The 15,794-nt window shown below is 38.1% G+C and overlaps 1 long non-coding RNA gene across 1 annotated transcript; it reads left to right on the top strand.

The window, feature by feature from the left end:
* The first annotated feature begins 3,454 nt into the window (after positions 1–3,454).
* LOC110350258 (uncharacterized) lies at positions 3,455–13,099 on the top strand. The gene is made up of 2 exons (XR_015442464.1): positions 3,455–3,793; positions 12,640–13,099. It is a non-coding gene; the product is annotated as an uncharacterized LOC110350258 (long non-coding RNA).
* Positions 13,100–15,794: the final 2,695 nt, after the last annotated feature.

Raw genomic sequence — 15,794 nt, 5'->3', positions numbered from 1 at the left:
ATGCGCACACACACACACACACACGCACAACCTCCTTGCACTAATTAAGACTTTGCTAAACTTAGGCATTTTAAAAGTCTCACCAGGGAGCTAATTGGTCACATAACATTATCTCACTCTTTATTAAGGTATCAGTGAAAGACATTTGAGCTCCCACCAGGACCAGTTTCTTTCTTAATATAAACCAAATGTTCTATGTACTTTACTACAGGATATTTTCCCTTCATTTAGAATTAAATGAATATTATTGGGTCAGAGTATCAAAATTCACTGCCTAATATGTGAAACAAATACAAAAATAGGGGTAATTTGAAAGTACCTCATGGTATAGAGAAGTACAAAGTTGAGCAAAATTAAAATTATATGCCGTGATCATGTTTAATTCATAATCAAATAAAAATGCTCATTTCTTTCAACCTAATCATACTGAATTTGAGTGCCTAATAGTTAAAACAAATCATCGATAGAAAAAACTGTTTTCTTATTTTTCATAAAAACTTAGCCCAATTAAATCTAAATTATATAAACATGTTCACTTTATGCACTTTATGCATAACTAACTCATTAAAAATCGCTGTTTGATATTTGACTATGTTAGCGATCATACCGGTATCACTTTCATATTGCAACTCACAGGGTCTTTCATTGTTATATGACTGAAACCATTCATAAGCTTCTATTTTTAAAAAATAGTATGTATCGGTTTACAGATTTTAACAGTTTAAGGCACATCTAACTTCCAGTATGCCTCAAAATGTTTCTGTTTTCTGCCTCTTTGTATTTGTTTTTCTTTCTCTATGTTGGCTTTCCACATTACCTTGTAAACAAAACAGACACGAGTATCTTTAGTTTATACCTTACCAGCTTGGTGACCACAGCAGTGTAAAATAATTTTCCAGTTTTTCATTTAATAATTGCAGCTAACCTCTCAGATTTAACCCTTAGCTGGACTGCTTCTGGTGAGGTGGTCATGCTTAAGCCAAATGCTTGCTGGCATTACCAGCCATTTGAGACAGCTGACAGGACATGATTGGGTCATACTTCCATTCCATCACCCATGATGGTGAACCCAGCTGCACCTAACCCAACTGTACTAAGATTGCAGAATGGAGTTTTACTCCCTGGAAATTCAGGGTACTATTATGAATATGTGAAATGGATGGGAAGCAGGCAAAAAATATTCATTGGATTTCTCACAAAATAACAAAATATGATAATTGCTGTCTTGTTTTTAGCAGGCACAATCAAAACCCAATTTACAGTCTGTGGTAATTATTTCCTCTTGGACTTAATTTCACAAAATTTCTGTTTCAACCCCACAGTTGTCACCAATTGTACAAACAAGACAAGGCCTTTCATGTTTGTTCCTTCTGTCTGAGACAGTTTCTTGCTACTAACAACATACCCAAATATCACTTTCTACCTGCAGAAAATTATATCTGTTTTGAGACACCCAGGAACTTCTGTCCTTTCTCTTCATGAATTCTTTATGTCATAAATCCTTACTGAATTTCTTTAGTTGGGTCCTCTTACTTTTATGTCTTAATGGCTTCATCTTGTATTATACAATTCCTTAATCTCTGGCTGGGACATGTACCTCAGTGGTAGAATGTACGCCTATGTGCAAGGCCCTGGGCTCAATCCCAGCAATGCTAAAATGAGAAACAAACAAACAAACAAACCCCAAATCTGACAAGTTTGGTGCTAAATCAGAAAATTTCTTCCACAAATGCATTCAATTTTAGGGCTTGGGATTTAGCTCAGTGGTGCCGCTGCCTGCCTCACAAGCACAACGTTCCAGAGTTCAATCCTCGATACCAACAAAAAATAGCATCCAATTTTATTTGTATTTTCTTTTCTCAAAAATATCCTTGTGAAACAAAACTAACCAGAATATCATAGGCACTTTTTTGGTACCGGAGATCGAACTCGGGTCCTTGGGCTTGCGGGGAGGCAGCGGAACCACTCAGCTAAATACCTGGTTGCATAGGTACATTTAAAACAGATTCATAATCATTATTTCGCATAAAATGATGACTCTTAATCTTGTTCCACCTGTGTTAGTGCAGTCAGAATGTTTTGATTAAAATAACACTCATTTGCAACGATCTAAAGTAAACCTCTAAGAGCTCCTGTAGTATGTGTTTGTTTGGTTTTTTTTGAGACGGGGTCTCACTATGTAGTTCAGACTGGCTTTGAACTCACTATGTAGCCTAGGCTGGTTTTGAACTCACAGCGACCCTCCTGCCTCAGCCTCCCAAGTGCTGGGATTGCAGGCTAAATCCCTGGCCCTGTACTTTTTAATATTACCATTTAACGCTAGTTGTAGAATACTTCACTTAAATTATTCCTATAAGGACAACATTTGGGTACTGAATTTGAGACATTACATAATTTGACTTACTTAATAAATTAATCCATCAAACATAAACTAAATCAGTAATCGTCCTAAGTAATACATTTAGCTATGATGAGTTTGACATGAAATTTTGAAGAAGGCAGTTTGTGTAATGAACTAGTTGGGCCTGGATTTGTGATTTACATTACAAATAACAGAAGCCTATAAAAACTTGCAAAGGCCTCCTTCAGGAGGACACTAAGAATAACCTGGAGCCCAGCCTGGATAAATTAGCTAACTCCTGAGAGACCTGTCTCAAAAAAGGATGAGGAGCCGGCATAACCTGGGCAGTTGGGAGGCTGAGGCAGGAGGATCCCTGTGAATTTGAGGCCAGCCTGGGCTATATAGGGACTTCAAAGCCAGTCTGAACTACATAGTGAAACCCTGTCTCAAAATAAAAAAAAAAAATGAATAAAATAAAGGGGATGTATGGATTCAATTCCCAATAAGGAGGGAGGGGAGAGAATCAGATAATATGGGTAGAAGTAGCTAAGGAAAAATAATTGGTGTATCTTAAGTGTTTGACGATATTTGGTGTTCATCTTTTCTCTAAATGCTGGGGATTCAACTCAGGGCCTTGACATGAAGCTACATCCCAGCCTTTTAAAAAAAAATTTAATTGGGCTGGGGAATTAACTCAGTGGTGCCAATGCCTGCCTCCCGAGTTCAATCCCCAGTACAAAAAAAAAAAAAAAAAAAAACGTGAAACAAGTTCTCTCTAAATTGCTAAGTTACCCAAATTGAGCTTGAGCTTACATTTGTGATCCTTCTGTCTCCTAGGATTACAGGTGTCCACCACCACACTGGGTTTATCTCTTGGTTTTGAGCGAAATGTAATTTAAAAATGCCTTCTGCTTGGTAACAATGCAAGAGGGACTACTCTGAGGGAGTCTCATGGCAATGTGTCTTTCAGTGTAATAAAGTTTTTCATTCAAAAATCCCCAACAATGAACTATAATGACACCTAGGCAACCACTCCCAGCATGCTCTGCGGGAGGGGCGGGGCTAACCCAACGGATTTAACTGCCAGGGTCACAGTTGAAAGTGGCCCGCTGTAGGAGGAGTCTAGCCTATGCCCGCTAAGCAGAGAGGAAATAAAACTGAATCCTAGTGTATTTTAACACTGTTTTAAGGGTGAGGCATGCTCTCATCCATTCAAAAAGATGGAAAGCTCAGAGTCTAACTTTGAAGAAGATGAATCTGACTCCTCACATAGAAGTCAGGCCAACCGACTCCTTCGGGAAGAGGCTTACTAGCGATTCGTGAACAACCTAACTGAAGAGGACTACAAGATTATGAGGGATAATGATTTACTTGGCGACAGAGGCGAAACTACAGAAGAAGAGTTGGAGGAAAGACTACGACAAGTTAAAGATAACTCACTGCTCGGACCAGGTAAAGATAAACTTTTATTTCCCTTTACGCGGGGTTTGGACGGACGGGATGCACTGAGAACTTCATAGTAGTACAGCCAAAGACTGTATAAAAGTGGCACAAACTAATGTGATCCTCGTGAAAAGAGAACTATGTGTTGGTCTCTGGGGAAAATAGCAAGGAATTTTTCCTGATTCATATTTGCGTAGTTTTAATTGGGAAATGTGAGTAATGGTCTTGTCTTAGTTTTCCCATACTTGGTCACAATTCCCAACACCAACAGTTTGAAAGAGAGAGGTTTATGGTTTTAGAATATTAAGTGCATAGTCACCACCTTCAAAGACAGCAACAGAGACTTGCCTGTTGAATCTCTCTTGCCTTTTAATCAATTGTTTTTATGGGGAGGAGACTTGCTTCCTTTCTAATTAAAAGTTGTAGGAGGAGATAAATATAGATTCAAATGTAGTTACAAGAAGCAATGCAGCGAATCTTGTTCATCTCTTGGATAGCGTCCTCAAATGGTAAAATCTTGCGAAAAGTGTCACAGAGTATTTCCATTGTTGTACCGTTTGAGAAATTGGTCCATGTACTTTAAGTTACTGAATTGATGAATGTACAAATCTTTGAGGCATTTCCTTATAACATTTTAGATTGCTGCAGGATATTCATTGCTATTCTTTTTCAGTCCTGATATTGATGGTGTGCGTCGCTTTTTCTTTCCTCAGTTTTGTTAGAGGTTTGTCAACTTTATTAAATTTTTCTCAGGTGCAGCTTTTCGTTTCCTATCTCCACCGTTTTTGTTTTAGATATCACTGAATTCTTGACTTCATTATGTATTTTCTTCTGCTTAGTTTTGGTTTATTTTGCTAATGTTTTTCTGACTACTTTCCTTACTTTGAAATGTTCTTGTTTGTCTGAGATGTCACTGAGGGGTGTGCTGTGTAGTTTCCACATTCAGAAAATTTCCTGTTGTCTTTCGTTGATTTACAGTTTGAGGCCATTAGGATCAGGTAAGATGTGTTGTATGGTCTCAAGTATTTTACATTTATTGAGGCTTGGTTTATTAGTCAAAGATGTATTTAATCTTGATGATTGCTTCATAGACACCTGAAAAAATGTGTATTCTTCTGTTGCTGAAGTGTTTTAGAGACATCATTTAGATAATGTTGTTTGTCTTGTCTCATGATTTCTTGTCTAGTAAGTCCATCAGTTTGAAAGGCAATATTCACTTTTTCAAATGTAACTTTATATTTCTTCATTCACTCTCCCAATTTTGCTGAAAATAATTTGAGATTCGGTTATTTGGAGTATAAATTTAAGACTTTATGTCTTCCTGGTGGTATGATCCTTTTATCGCTGTGGATATTTCTCTTTGATTCTGGTAATATATTTTTGTTCTGATGTTTAGTTGATATTAACATAAGCTCCCTTGATTTGGTTATTCAAATTTCCACTGTATATCATTTTTATCATTTTATTTTATTTTTTTATTTTTTTATTTTATTTTATTTTTGGTACAAGGGATCGAACTCGGGACCTTGAGCTTGCGAGGCAGGCCCCGGAACCACTGAGCTAAATCCTTTATTTTTAATGTATGTATATTATTGAGTTTGAAGTGAGTTTCATGTAAATGGAATATACTAGGCCTATGTTTTTATACTTTCTATGTATCTCTATTTTTTATTAGAAAATTAAGGTAAATGTTGACATTTTAGAGTTGCCTTTGATTTATTTGTTTTCTATTTTACTTTCTATATTTTTATATTACCTTTATATTTTGTCTTCTTGTATAGTGTGTGTGTGTGTGTGTGTGTATATATATATATATATATATATATAGCTAGATAGATAGCTTCTTGTTTTTTCGTTTTAACCTTGACTTTTATTTTTTTCAATTTCCTATTAGTATATCTTTGCAGTACCTAATGTTTGGATTCATCTTATGGGATAGGTATATGTACTTCACATATATTATTTTTCATTCCTTTCCCCCTTCCCACTCTTCTCCTCTCCTCCCTCCCATTTCCAAAAGATTAATCTCCCTGTCTCAGGCTATCTTTTTTAAAGTATTTATGCTTTGTGTTTCTCATAGAACAGAAGTTGTGTAGTATTTAAGCCTGTGTGTCTGACTGATTTCACTTAATACGATGATATCAAGGTGCCTTGCTTTTGCTACAATAGATTCAAATGCATCCTTCTTTATAGCTGAGTAGTACTCTCTTATGTATATATACCACATTTTCTTCATCTATTCATCTGTTCATGGATATATTGGCCACTTCGAAGCTTTAGCTATTATGACTTGTGCTACTATAAATATGCATAAGGATGTATCATTGTAATATAATGTCTTTAACACTTTGAGGAAGTTACCATGAAGGCGAGTAGCAGGCAAAAATGGAATTTCTTGTTTTCGTGTTTTGAAGGATTTGTATTTCTTTTTGAATGTATCACTTGATATTTACTTCTTACTAGTTTCTCTAGATATTATAATAGACATGTAATTTAACATACTTTACTGGGATTTGTGCTTTGCCACTTTGAGTGAAGGATAAAAACTTTAATTCTATTTAGATTGCCTTACTGATAGATTAATAAATACTGTTTTGAGTAACTATTTGTGTTAAGTTTTTGTTTTAACTGTGACATTTGATTTAGAAAACTTATTAGAAAAATAGTATTTTCTTTTTCCTGTGTGCTAAATTTTTTGTTGTTTGTGCTTAGAAGCTTAATTTTGCTGTTTCTTGTTGGTTTCTTCACTTTTACTCCAGTTAATGTTTTCTCGCCTTTTTTTTAAGTGCAAGACACTTTTTTAAATGTTTTATCAGTACCTATTTACAGTACGTAATGTTTAGCAGTGTGCAGTTACGTATCAATAACAAATTTTCTCTAACTATTCAGCTTTTGATAGATATATAAGCTGAAGCCTTTACTATTATGAATTGTGCTGTAATCAACATGGCACGCGTGTATCATTGTGGTGGTATTATATCTTTAAATCTTTGGAGAAGAAACCTAGCACGGGAGTTTCTCTCTGTCTCTCTCTCTCTCTGTCTTTCTCTGTCAGTCCCTCTCTCTTTCTTTCTCTCTGTCTCTCTCTGTCTGTCTCGCTGTCTCTCTCTGTCTCTGTCAGTCTCTCTCTGTCTCACTGTCTTTTTCTCTCTCCCTGTACTCCCTCACTCTCCCTCTCCCCTCCCTCCTCCTCTCTGTTTCACCTCATCTCCTTCCCCCCTCTCCCTTTCATCTTGCTTTCTGCTTCCTTTCTTTCCTTTTTTCCTTTGAAATATTTATTTTACTTCTTTTATGCTGGACACTATTATAAGTGCTTACAGTAGATAGGGTATACAGAGTATATAGTGTCAAATAGACAAAGATTCCTATTTATGTACTTGTTGCAGCAGGGGTAAAGGGAGTTATAGTCAATAAGGTAGTGGTAGAATAAGCTTAAAGCTGGTAATATGACTTTGAAATGCAAAAATAACATTGGTACTCTGCAAGCCTGAGTAATATTTCTTAAGTAAATTTCATGTTTCTGAAAGAAGTTACTGCCTCATATAGTCAGTTTAATGCACAGGAATTTTTTTTTTTTTGCTTTTCTCTCATTTTTTTTTATTAATACCTGTTTGCCATACCTAATGAGCACATTCATCATGGGTAATTTATACCTGTACATAATATATCAATTATTTTTCCCATATCCCTCCCCCCCTTTCAATCCCTCTTTCCCTCTCGATTTACAAAAGCTTTGTTTCCATTTTTTCCTTCTATTCTGTTTTTTAAAACCCCTTTCCTTTCCTTCCCTCCTAGTTCCCTCCTTGCTTGTTTCCCTTCCAATTTGAACCAGTTCTTCCTATTCGCAATCCTCCTGCCTCAGCCTCCACAGTGCTGGGATTACAGGCCTGTGCCACCATGCCTGGCTTTCTAGTTTTAGTTTTTTGAGGAATCTCTATCCTGATTTCCATAGTGATTGTAGCAATTGACATTACCACCAACAATGGAGAAGGGTTCTTTTTTTCCCCACAGCCTCATCAGTATTTGTTTTGGGTTGATATTTTTGATGGCAGCCATTCTCTCTGGAGTGAGATGGAATTTCAAGGTTGTTTTAATTTGCATTTCTTGAATGACCAGTGATGTTGAAATTTTTTTTTATTATATTGACTTGCTGTTTGTATTTCTTCATCTGAGAAGTGTCTATTAATTGAAGATGCCCATTTTTGGATTGTGTCTTTAAATTTGTGGGATAGGATTTTTTTGAGGTCTTCATATATTCTAGATATTAGTGCTTTGTCTAAGGAGTAGCTGGTAAAATTCTTTTCCCATCCTGTGAGATGTCTCTTCACTCTGTTGGTAGTTTGTTTTGCTGTGCAAAAGCTTTTAATTGGATGTGCTCTCGGGTGTTGATTATTTGTAATATTTTCTATGCAATCTGGGCTTTGTTCATAGAGTCTTTGCCTACATCTATGTCTTCAAGAGTTTTACCTATTCTCTCTTCCAGCAGATTAATCACTGCAGTTTTAGTATTTAGATCTTTGAACCATTTTGACTTTAGTTTAGTGTATGGTGAGAGATATAGATCTAGATTTAATCTTTGGCATGTAAAAAGCCATTTTTCTCAGCACAGTTTATTAAACAGGCTATCTTTCTTCCAATGAAGTTATTTGGCCCCTTTGTCAAAGATAAGGTAGCTGAGTATGGTTGAAGTTGTTTCTGCATCTCCTGCTCTGTTTGATTGGTCCTTGGGTCTGGTTTTTGTGTTTTATTCTTTGTTTTGTTCTTTTGTTTGTTTGTTTGCCAGTACCATGCTGCTTTTACCATGGTAGCTTTGTAGTAAAACTTCAAATCAGGGATTGTGATACTCCCTGCCTTGCCTTTGTTGCTCGGAATTGCTTTTGCTGTTCTAGGTCTCTTCCGATTCCATATGAATTTTAGGATTGTTTTCTCTAGTTCTCTGAGGAATGCTCTTAGTATTTTGATTGTGATTGCATTAGGTCTGTATAACAGTTCTAGAAGTATGGCCATTTCTACTGTATTTGTTCTGATTATCCAAGAACAGGCAGTATCTTTCCACTTTCTATTATCCTCTTTGATCTCCTTTTTCAGAGTACTGTGGTTTTCAATGTAAAGGTCATTCACTTCCTTCATTAGATTGATTCCTAAGTATTTTATTTTTCTTGATGCTATTGAATATACAGAAATATTAAAAGTGCTATTTGTAATTACAGTAGCCCCCTGAAATTCATGGGAGTTACATTCCTAGAGCACCCATAAATTGTGAAAATATACAAATTTCAGATATGTTTAAAAAATGCCTATAAATGCTGATTTTTATACTTTAAACCCTAAATATGGTGTGTTCCGCAGTTATGTAATTTAATAGAATACTGTATACAGTACTGTAATAACTTAATATACTAAAATGCTGTACTGTGTTTAACCTTCTCCTGGACTGTCTTAAACTTCTTCTGGTGCTTAAGCTCACTGTCAGGAGCCTTAGAAGGTGCAGGGCGTTTGGGGGGAATCTCAGGAATTTTAAGTCTTTTTTTTTTTTTTTTTCGTAACAGGGATTGGACTCAGGATCTTGTGTTTGCTAGGCAGGTGCTGTGCTGCTGAGCTACATATCTGGCCAGGGATATTAAAGCTTCAGAAAGAACAAAACCAAGAACACTGGAGATAGCTATGCGGTTCAGCAACCTTTTATGATGAGGGAATGCTGGAGAGATGGGTTACAGGGCAGCAGCCAATCAGCAGCAAGGAGAATTGACTAATATTCTCAGATTGGCTACTTGCAAACCTTCCGAAAAAAAAATACAAAAAAAAAAAATTCCCCAATTGCAGAGGATATGTCATAATGTTTCGTTCCATTTGTGTTGTTCTCTAATTTCTAACTCTAAATGTCCTTAGGTTCAACCTCTTAGTGTCATCTAATATCTCTTAGTTTAATTTTCCTTCCTCTCTTGTCATTTTTAAGGTATTTCTGAGAAAATCATCTTGTGTTTTCATTATGTATTTGAGGTCTGATACTGTCTGCTCACACTGGTCACTTCTGCTGTATAGATATTCAGTAAAATTGTTTATATCCGAGTTTTCTGTTTGGTATCTTTTTATAGAATGTATATCTCTGGTCAATTTGCCACTCATGTTGTTATGGGTTGTGTCTAGATCCCCTGCAAAAGGCTTCATGCAGTCATAGGTGGGGCTTTTTCAGAGGTGGCTGGATCTAGAATGTGTGATGCTGGGATTGATTCGTGGTACAATGCTAGGATCAAGGGCACTAGGATGAAGGGTGTGAGGGCTACCCACCCTAAGAAAGGGCAACCTGCATAAGATATAAGGGAGACAAAAAGAGCTATGGTCATCCCTTGCTTGCTTGCTTTTGCTGTTTCTTTTTACCATGACCTGGTTCTCCTCTGTGATGCCCTCTGCCAAACCACCCACCCAATTATGGACTGAAACGTCTACAAACTGTGAACTAAATAAACTTTTCCCCTTTAACTTAAAGTGTCAGGTATTTTAGTGCAGCACTGATAGAACAGTAACTAAAACACATTTTTGGATTACTTTTGGTCAGCTCTTCTAAGCTTTCATTGGCTTGTTCTATAAGCACATGGATGGATTTGTTAGTTCCACTATATTTTAGGTTAATGTCATCTTTGAGCTCGCTCTTTCTTCCTTTTTTATTTAATCATTTCATGTGGCTCAGCCATTTGATGTTTGATTTCATCTCCATTTGTGCCCCCTTGGATTGGGTTTGGGAGATTTGGAAGTCTTTGGAGGCATTTTGTTGCCTTAGTTTTTCATGTTCTTATTTGTATTGTGTGTATGTGCTAAGAGTTGAGGAGTTGTGGTCTGATACAGTGAAGAGAATTTGTTGTTTGCATGAAGATCTCTTCAATTAAGTCCTATTTTCCAGTGATGTGATTTAGCTTCCTTTATCAAGAGGTATTTTTACTTTCCCCCCTACTCAATTTAGGTGGAATAAACCCAGTCACTGTGTTGTAGGGTGAGAACTGCTGCTCTTTGTAACAACACAGATGCAGCAATACATCAATCATAAACATTAACGTTTAATGTTTTTACATTCTTAATTAATTTTTACTTTCTTGCCCTTTTTATCAGTGTCTGATACAGACTATCCTGTACAATTATCGGTGAATCTTCTGTGGTGTGGGAGGAAAGAGAAAGAAAGGGGAAGAGGAATGAAAGGGAGTTAGTCAGGAGAAGATTGAGATGAGCGAAATACTGATAGGTGAAATATAGATAGAAGTTCAGAACAGGTAGGAAGTATGTTTTAGCTGGAGGAAAGGTTTATTGTTGAGTGGGTTTAAGAAAATATTTGTGGAGGTTGAGGGGAGGGAAATGTAAGTAGAGATTGAGGACATTTGAGAGACTGTTGGAACCTGTTAATATATTTGTGGTTAGTTTTGTCTGAATCCTTTGAATCATGTTAAGGGTTATCTCAACATGACCATGAATGGTGCTATTTAAATTAAAGCACTGTTCTATTCTTTTTTCTTTTTTCATTAATTTTGTATTTTTATTAATACATGTTTGCAGTACATAATGATTATATTTAGTGTGGAGAATTTGTACATGTACATATCACATGTTAATTCTCTTTTGCTCCCCTTCCTCTATTATCTCTCCCTGTTCACTCCAACTCTCGATCCCCTTCCCATCTAAAAAAATCTCTCTCTCCTTTTCTCCATTTACAATTTCTGGCTTCCTTGGGCCCCCAACCACAGTTTACTCCAATGCTACGTTTCCTCTTCCAGGTGGGAGGGAGAGTATGTAGGGAGTTTATCTTGGGAGTCTGGCCTTTGCAGTGCTGTCTCCTTCCCTCACACTGTTTGATCTACTTCCAGTTCAAACGGTGAGGCAATTTCTGGATTTTCATTACGAGAACTGGCACTGAACATAGGGCCAAAACTAGAACCAGTAATGTAGCTGAAACTTGGATTGTACATTGCTGTTGCACCAGCCTGAGATTCAAAACTAGGATTTAAATTAGAACTATCTTTTCTATTCTGTGACTCTGCCCTTTGCATGTTTTGAGTTGAGGGTAACCCTTCATCTCAAGAAAGAGTTCCAAGGAAGGCATGGACTAGTGGCAGTGCTGCTTCCCTTTTTCAACAACCCAGATATTTGGTTTGATCTAGAGGATTTCTCTTTCAGATTGCTTTTCCATTTCTGGGTATGACTGGGTCGCTTATTTCCGAATACCTGTATTTTTTTCTGTGACTCTTCTCTGAGTATCTCCAATGTACCTCCTCAAATCAGTGCTGTGGAAATCCTATTTAATTGATTTGAGACACAGAATTCTTGTTTCATTTTGCTATTATCTATGAGAGTTTTATATTGTAAAGCAGTCTTGTGTATCATCAAAGCAATCAGTCAAGAACCTAGAAGAAGTATTGTTGTAGACTAATGAAGACTAGACAATAATATACAGTAATTTGAACTAAAATTCTAGCAACCATACCTTTTGGTTATCTTGTTTAATTGTATTAGTATTTGGACAGTGGGCGGAAAGAAATGTCTTTAGACATGCCCTACACAGTGGTATGTGAGACTCTACACGACAAAATATTGAAAAAAACTTTATCAGATTCTCTTGTTTAAATCTATGAATTTATGAAGGATCAGCTTAGTCTTTTCAAATAGAATTGAAACTAGCCTACCTTTACTTATAAATCTGAACTATGTTGTTTACAAAGTGTTAACTGTGTAAGTGTAAAATATGCTCAAAACTTCAAATCTTTAAGCACTCAGTATATTCTAATTTTTTGAAACAAAGTTTCAGAGTAGTATTTTATAATGTTTTTAATTTTTTATTTCTCTTCTGACCTCCTCCTCTTTTATGGTGACAGGTGCGCAAGACTTTTCAAATTACTATTGTGAAACAGTGGGGATTACGTGTTTTGACGAAGCTGAATATATGATAGAAAGTGAACAGAGAGACAGTCCATCCTGGACATTAGGAAATCTGAGTGATCCAAGCAGTAGTGACTCAAGAAGACCAAATTTAGAGCCTAAAGATTCATTGTTTTCAAGACTATTCCGAGAACGTGTGGAAAATCCACAGTCTATGTCAACACTTTCAACTTCATCTACATCACATGAAAGTACAACTGAAGCACTAATGGAAGACCCATCTACCAGAACTTGAAGATCAAGAAGAAGGAGACGAAGAAATCGGAGATCTAGGGCCAGGGATTTAGCTCAGTGTTTTCGCCGCTTGCTCTGCAAGCGCAAGGACCCGAGTTTGATCCCTGGTACCAAAAAAAAAAAAAAAAAAGAAAAAGAAAGAAAGAAATCGGAGATCTCGGAGATCTAGAGTCCAAGATGAAAGTGGTTCCCATTCAGATATAATAAATGAACTGACAGAGAGAATTCATCATAGTACACCACCTGAGCGTTTTGAGGTGGCATCAGTAAATGAGACTGAGACAGTTTCTAGAAAGGAACCACATGAAATATTGAGACAACCAATAACCAGTCCTGTGTTACAACATAGAGATAATTTTGCAGCTTCTGAACTAACTGATGATTTTGTGGGAGAATTTTCTCCATGCACAATCAGCAATAGGGAATCTAGGGAATTGAGAACATGATGTAAATTCTCAGTTCCAGACTTCCAAATCACGATTTTGACTGGAGAACATTCTCCGACAGATGACACAGGTACAATTCCATTAATACCCCAGCCACTGTACACTTGTGCTAGTGTAGAAAGTGCTCAAGTAGAGCTCCGAAATATATTTTCATGTGCTGAAGAGGCAGGTATAAGAAGTAATGTTGGTACTCTCAGAATACCTGCTTTCAGAAGTTCAAATATTGGTTTAAATGATACAAGATCTAGTGCAAGTCAGAGAATATTAGGGCAGAGAACGACAGGATTTAGAGGATCCAGTAACCTTATAGACAGTGATAGTGATTTACAGCTTAGTGGCTTAGCCCCAACTCAAAACATGCAAATGGCAGAGTCACAGAATAGGAGAGATAGTTCTAATTTAAATCCTAGCCTTGACTCTCAGGGTGGTGTGACAGCAATGTATAATCCAAGCTTCAGCTACATTACTGGTTCTAGGTTTACCTCTATGTTCAGGGCCAGTTCTTGTAATGAAAATGCAGAAATTCCCTCAATGATGTTTGGAGACATTAATGAAAGAAGTACATCATTAGGTTCCCAGTCACAGGCCACATAAGAAAGTCAACAGGGACAGTCAGAAATATCTAAGCAAAGTGAAGCCTTGCTCTTCCTTATAGATGAAAGTACTTTATACCCACCTACAGGACTTACAAAGCAACAGATTTACAACTTGGCAGTAAGAACATTTAGTACCAAAGATCCCTTGAGCTCCTGTAGTGTTTGTCTTACAGAACCCACAGAAGGCAGTAGGATTCACATCCTACCATGTTCCCACGAATACCACGTTCACTGCATTGATCCTTGGCTCTCTGACAATTCTACCTATCCTATTTGTCACAGAGCAGTAATAGGTTATGGGGACAGATAAATCTACTTGAGTTCTGAACCCTCAGCAATATCAATTTATAGTGATAAACAAACAATACTTGCCTTATGTTTACTTTTGAAGCAATGGTTATATACAAAATAACAAGCTAAACTGAATAATTTGTTAAAGAACAAATTACTTACTCCAGTTGCTGTTTCAGAATAAAAGCAGATTTAAAGAAAATGTGTCCTTTTTGTTATTTGTGGTTTTTGTTGTTGTTTTATTTTGGTTTTTGTTTTCTGAGACAGGGTCTTGTTGTGTAGCCCAGGCTGACCTTGCATTCACTATGGTGCCCATGCTGGCCTCACACTCATAGCAGTCTTCCTGCCTCAGCTTTCCAATGCAAGGATTACAGGCTTGCACTACCATGGCCACCTAGGATGGAAAAATGTGTCTTCCTTGACTTTAAATAGCAATTCCACATAATAGCAGGTCACCGAATTTCAGTAGAAATTTAACAGATATATTGGGTGGAGATGCTCCTGATTTCATCAAACATTTATCATTTTCGGTCCATTGTCAGTGGGCCCTATTGGTTTAGGCACAGAACAGCATGGGAGCAGCATGGGTTGGAGGAAGCTGCTCACCTCATAGTGGCTGGGAAAGAGAGAGAGGAGGGCTGGAGTCCCAGTACTCTTCAAGGACATATCTCTAATAACAATTTTCAGAGAGAGAGACAGACAGAGACAGGCACAGAGAGGGAGGAAGAATACAGGGTCCCAATGTTCCCTTCAGAGGGAGGTCCGAGTTTGGGGACCAAGCCTTCAACATATACTCCTTTGCCTCCTTACTTGCACAAGATCTGCCATTGGTGGTCTCTCACCCCCACGCCACTCCCACCTCCATTACATTTGTGGTGCCATACCCAGGATAAGGCAATTCTGCCTGGAGGGCTTTCAACCCAAGGAGACCATCAGCTCCTCAGTCGAAGTCTCAGCTTCCCTAAGAACCCCTCCCTGCCCACGTCCTTCTCAGCTCCCTACTTGTTGCTGCCTTGGCCTTGAGGTATACTCCCAGGGGCCCCGGGGCCCGGGCTGCACAGCCTGGAGCTGAGCGTCTGTGCCCAGCAAGCCCCGTCCAGCCCCAAGCTTGCCTGGGCACGCTCAAGGCCTGCTAGCATGGTGCAACAGGGGAGGATATTAAGGTCGCCTCAGCTCATGCTGCCTTAGAGCACAGGTTCCTGCTGAGCCCGAGCTCAGATGCCAGCAGCATAATCACAGCCCAAGCTAGGAGGCCACCCACTGCACCTGCACGCGCCCCTTCCCAAGAGTGGCACCACCTCCCCTGCTCTGGGTGTGGGGGTCCTTCCTTGTGATGCCCTGTGCGTGCCCCAGGAGCCTAGACCCCCCCGCCCATTGTGTCCTCATGCTGCCTGCTCCACCGGGGCTCCCCATCTCCCCTTCAGCCCTTCCCTGCTCTGCGGCTTCTGAGAGCCTGGCTGGGCACAGAGGAGGCACCAAGTCAGGCTGCATCTGTGCTATGCCAGCGCGTCCATGCACTGTGGG

This window comes from Heterocephalus glaber, unplaced genomic scaffold (genome assembly GCF_053883595.1).
Source record: "Heterocephalus glaber isolate CG9 unplaced genomic scaffold, H.glaber_assembly_v1.0 deba00001547, whole genome shotgun sequence".
Taxonomy (NCBI): Eukaryota; Metazoa; Chordata; class Mammalia; order Rodentia; family Bathyergidae; genus Heterocephalus; species Heterocephalus glaber.
The sequence above is the reverse complement of the archived record's forward strand: the minus strand, read 5'-3'. Positions and strand labels throughout refer to the sequence as shown.